The following is a 5,000-nucleotide window of genomic DNA, read 5'->3' on the forward strand; positions in this document are numbered from 1 at the left end:
ATCGGCGGGTAGGCGGGGAGAGGGACTCGCTCCCCTGCCGCGGGAGCACCGGACGTGCTAGAGGAGACAGCGACCCGACGAGGCGGGCGCGACCCCGGGACCCAGGCCCCTGCCGGGGCGGCTCGCTCCGCAGCGGGCGGGGATGCGGCACCGAGAGCCGACGCGACGGCGGCGGCAGCGGCGGCGGGGGACGCCCCCCGGCCGCCCGCGGCACGCCTCGGGGCCCACCCGGGCGGGTGCGGCCCCACGCTCGCCTTCTCGTCCCCGGTGGCTTTTCTGGCTCGGCCGCCCCGCCGCCCAGCGCTGCTCGCGGCCGGCACCCGCGGGTACCCGGACCGAGGCCGGCACCGGCGCCTCGCGTGCGATAGGACACCTGAGAGCTCGCGGGGCCACGCGGCCGTCACACAGCCCGGTTCGGTAAAGAAGCCCGAGGAACCCCTTCGCTCGGGGCAGCAGGACAACACCTCGCATGCGACGGGAAGCGAAGTGGAAAGGAGACCGCCCGGCCTGAACACCGGACACCGCCGTGGCTCCCTGTTACGGGGAGCACGGAAGAGCCGGCCCGCCGGGGGCCCTCTCCGACGCGACCCGAAAGGCCTCATCGATCAGGAAGGGAAAGGGGAGAGGAGAGACGGAAAGGAAGCACGGGCCCCACGGCCACGGTCCTGGGACAGCGACGGCCGCGCGCGCTCGCCGCCGCCCCGGGCGGGGCGGGCGGCAGAACGCGGGGCTCTGCGTGCGAGCGAGAGGGCAGCGTCTGCGGAGAGCCGCAACGGCGGCCTGGTCACCGGCAGAGCCGGCCCGCCGTGAAGCGTCTCCGACGCGCCCTGGGTGCCACCTCGATCGGGAGAGGAAGCGCGGGCCCCACGGCCACGGTCCTGGGACAGCGACGGCCGCGCGCGCTCGCCGCCGCCCCGGGCGGGGCGGGCGGCGGAACGCGGGGCTCTGCGTGCGAGCGAGGGGGCAGCGTCTCCGGAGAGCCGCAACGGCGGCCTGGTCACCGGCAGAGCCGGCCCGCCGTGAAGCGTCTCCGACGCGCCCAGGAACACCTCTGCAGGCGCTGCCTGCGGGTCTGGGTCGACTGAAGGGGGGGAGCGGGAGGTGCCGCCGGCCACCCGCTCCGCGCATCGATTCCCTTGAGCGAGGTCGACGGGACCGAGGGAAAGCCGCGGCAGGCTCGACTCCCCCGGTCTTCCAGCGTTCGAGTGCCGGCCACCGGTACCGGTCTTTGCCCTGCGCCCCGGGGAACCGCTTACCCCGGGGGAGGAGAAGGCCGAAGAAGACTAAGAGGCACCGCGCCTCACCCGTGCCATCCCCGGGTAACGGGGGCCGGGAAAAGCCGCTCAAGGCTCGACGCCCGCGGCCACTTGCCTTCGGCTGCCGGCCGCAGGGACCGGCCGCCCTTTTCTTCCCGCTTGCGCGGGCTCCAGCTTAGGGCTGGAGAAGTTTGGAAGGGCGAGGCGCCGCCACCTCGCCCGTACGAGTGCAGACCTTCCCAGCGAGCCCTCCTGCTACCAGGACTCGCGCCAGCAAAAAAGAGGACGAGGCGCCGCCGCCCCGCCTGCACCATCACCGGGCCCTCGGGGGCCGGGGCAAGCCGCGGCCGACTCGAGACCCCCCGGCTGTCTGCATTCGGCTGCCGGTGTTTCTGCCCGCTTCGCGGGCTCCAGCTTAAGGCCGGAGAAAAAGGACAAGGCGCCGCCACCTTGCCCGTCTCCATCACACGGCCCTCGGCAGCCGGCGGCAGCCCTGGTGGGCTGGGCACTCGCGGGCACCTCTGCCCCGGAACGGTGCCAGCACCCGCCTTTGCCATCATCGGGCCCCCCGGGGCCGAGGGAGGCTCGGCTCCCCCGGCCTTCCAGCGTTCGAGTGCCGGCGACCGCCACCGGCCGCCGGTCTTTGCCCTGCCCCGCGGGGAACCGCTTCTCCCGGGGGAAACGAGGACGAGGCGCCGCCGCCTCGCCTGCACGCCGCAGTCCCGTCACCGGGCCCGCCTGACACCACCAGCTGCCCGCGGAGGGCTCGCACCGGTGAAAACGGGACGCCGCCGCCCCGCCTGCGCCGTCAGTTGGGCCCTCGGGGGGCCGGGGGGGGAAGCCGCGGCAGGCTCGGCACCCCCCGGCCGTCTGCGTTCGGCTGGCCGGGAGCCGGCCGCCGCTCTCTCCGCCCGCTTCGCGGGCTCCAGCTTAAGGCTGGCACAAAGGGACGAGGTGCCGCCAACCTCGGTCGTCCCACCAACCGGGCCCTCTGGAGCCGGGAGTAAGCCGCGGCAGGCTCGACGCCCCCCGGCCGTCTGCCTCCGGCAGTGACCTTCACCATCACTGGGCCCCGGCTGGGTGCGTTCGAGTCTTTGCCCTGCCCTGCGGGATCCGGCCTTATGCCTCGTGCCGGTCGGCAACGGCCGCCGGAGCCGGCCGCCGGCTCCGGCTCTCCGCAGCTCCCGACCCCTCGGACACGCTGGGCTGGCTTGTCGGGCAAGCGCTGGGAGATGGCCGGACCGAAGAGACTGGAAGCTGGGCCGGACCACCGAGGGAACCGCCACGACGGCCGCCGAGCACCCCACTTTGCTGGCAGAACCGCGGGCCTTGCAGCCGCTGACGAGCGCTGCTCTGGAGACGAGTCACGGCTCGCTCCTATAGTACGGACCGGCACGTCCCCGCCGCCGGCAAGCTCCAAGAGCGGCGCCTCTGCGCACCGGGGAGGCGCGCCAACCACGCCGACTTTTACGATGACGTAACTGGAGGCAGCGAAAAACAGCGACCCCTTCGGCAGCTCCGACGAAGCAGCGGGGACAACACGTCTACCCCTCGGCCCCGGCAAGGCGACCAAGTCCCGCCGGAGCCGGGTAGACTTGGCCGCCCTTATCGCCGGACGCTACGCAACCAACAACCCGCGGTCGCCGGGTACCGCAGGCGGCCCCACGGGCTCCGAAAAGGGGTAGACCTGACGGCCGCCGCCGGCCCCGGAGCCGGGTAGACCTGACGGCCGCCGCCGGCCCCGGAGCCGGGTAGACCTGACGGCCGCCGGCGGCCCCGGAGCCGGGTAGACCTGACGGCCGCCGCCGGCCCCGGAGCCGGGTAGAGCTGACGGCCGCCGCCGGCCCCGGAGCCGGGTAGACCTGACGGCCGCCGCCGGCCCCGGAGCCGGGTAGACCTGACGGCCGCCGGCGGCCCCGGAGCCGGGTAGACCTGACGGCCGCCGCCGGCCCCGGAGCCGGGTAGACCTGACGGCCGCCGGCGGCCCCGGAGCCGGGTAGACCTGACGGCCGCCGCCGGCCCCGGAGCCGGGTAGACCTGACGGCCGCCGCCGGCCCCGGAGCCGGGTAGACCTGACGGCCGCCGCCGGCCCCGGAGCCGGGTAGACCTGACGGCCGCCGCCGAGCCCGGAGCCGGGTAGACCTGACGGCCGCCGCCGGGCCCGGAGCCGGGTAGACCTGACGGCCGCCGCCGGCCCCGGAGCCGGGTAGACCTGACGGCCGCCGCCGGGCCCGGAGCCGGGTAGACCTGACGGCCGCCGCCGGCCCCGGAGCCGGGTAGACCTGACGGCCGCCGCCGGCCCCGGAGCCGGGTAGACCTGACGGCCGCCGCCGGCCCCGGAGCCGGGTAGACCTGACGGCCGCCGCCGGCCCCGGAGCCGGGTAGACCTGACGGCCGCCGCCGGCCCCGGAGCCGGGTAGACCTGACGGCCGCCGCCGGCCCCGGAGCCGGGTAGACCTGACGGCCGCCGCCGGCCCCGGAGCCGGGTAGACCTGACGGCCGCCGCCGGCCCCGGAGCCGGGTAGACCTGACGGCCGCCGGCGGCCCCGGAGCCGGGTAGACCTGACGGCCGCCGGCGGCCCCGGAGCCGGGTAGACCTGACGGCCGCCGGCGGCCCCGGAGCCGGGTAGAGCTGACGGCCGCCGGCGGCCCCGGAGCCGGGTAGACCTGACGGCCGCCGCCGGCCCCGGAGCCGGGTAGACCTGACGGCCGCCGCCGGCCCCGGAGCCGGGTAGACCTGACGGCCGCCGGCGGCCCCGGAGCCGGGTAGACCTGACGGCCGCCGGCGGCCCCGGAGCCGGGTAGACCTGACGGCCGCCGGCGGCCCCGGAGCCGGGTAGACCTGACGGCCGCCGCCGGCCCCGGAGCCGGGTAGACCTGACGGCCGCCGCCGGCCCCGGAGCCGGGTAGACCTGACGGCCGCCGCCGGCCCCGGAGCCGGGTAGACCTGACGGCCGCCGGCGGCCCCGGAGCCGGGTAGACCTGACGGCCGCCGCCGGCCCCGGAGCCGGGTAGACCTGACGGCCGCCGGCGGCCCCGGAGCCGGGTAGACCTGACGGCCGCCGGCGGCCCCGGAGCCGGGTAGACCTGACGGCCGCCGGCGGCCCCGGAGCCGGGTAGACCTGACGGCCGCCGCCGGCCCCGGAGCCGGGTAGACCTGACGGCCGCCGCCGGCCCCGGAGCCGGGTAGACCTGACGGCCGCCGCCGGCCCCGGAGCCGGGTAGACCTGACGGCCGCCGCCGGCCCCGGAGCCGGGTAGACCTGACGGCCGCCGCCGGCCCCGGAGCCGGGTAGACCTGACGGCCGCCGCCGGCCCCGGAGCCGGGTAGACCTGACGGCCGCCGGCGGCCCCGGAGCCGGGTAGACCTGACGGCCGCCGGCGGCCCCGGAGCCGGGTAGACCTGACGGCCGCCGGCGGCCCCGGAGCCGGGTAGACCTGACGGCCGCCGGCGGCCCCGGAGCCGGGTAGACCTGACGGCCGCCGGCGGCCCCGGAGCCGGGTAGACCTGACGGCCCCTCCGTGCTCCGGGTCCGGCTGGACCGGGCTGCCGCCGTCTCCCGTCCGGGGGGTGTGTGGGGAGGTGGGGAACCGGGGGGGTGATTCGAGATTTAAGCGGGTCTGATACAAGGGCCACCCTGTCCCCGTCTTCCTGCCCGCGGTGGGCGATGGGGAGTGGGGGCATGCGTGCGTGTGCGTGCGTGTGGGCGTAATTCCCCCACCCCCCGCCCGTTTCTGGGATTTA

Source organism: Calonectris borealis, unplaced genomic scaffold, assembly GCF_964195595.1.
Source record: "Calonectris borealis unplaced genomic scaffold, bCalBor7.hap1.2 HAP1_SCAFFOLD_114, whole genome shotgun sequence".
Lineage (NCBI taxonomy): Eukaryota > Metazoa > Chordata > Aves > Procellariiformes > Procellariidae > Calonectris > Calonectris borealis.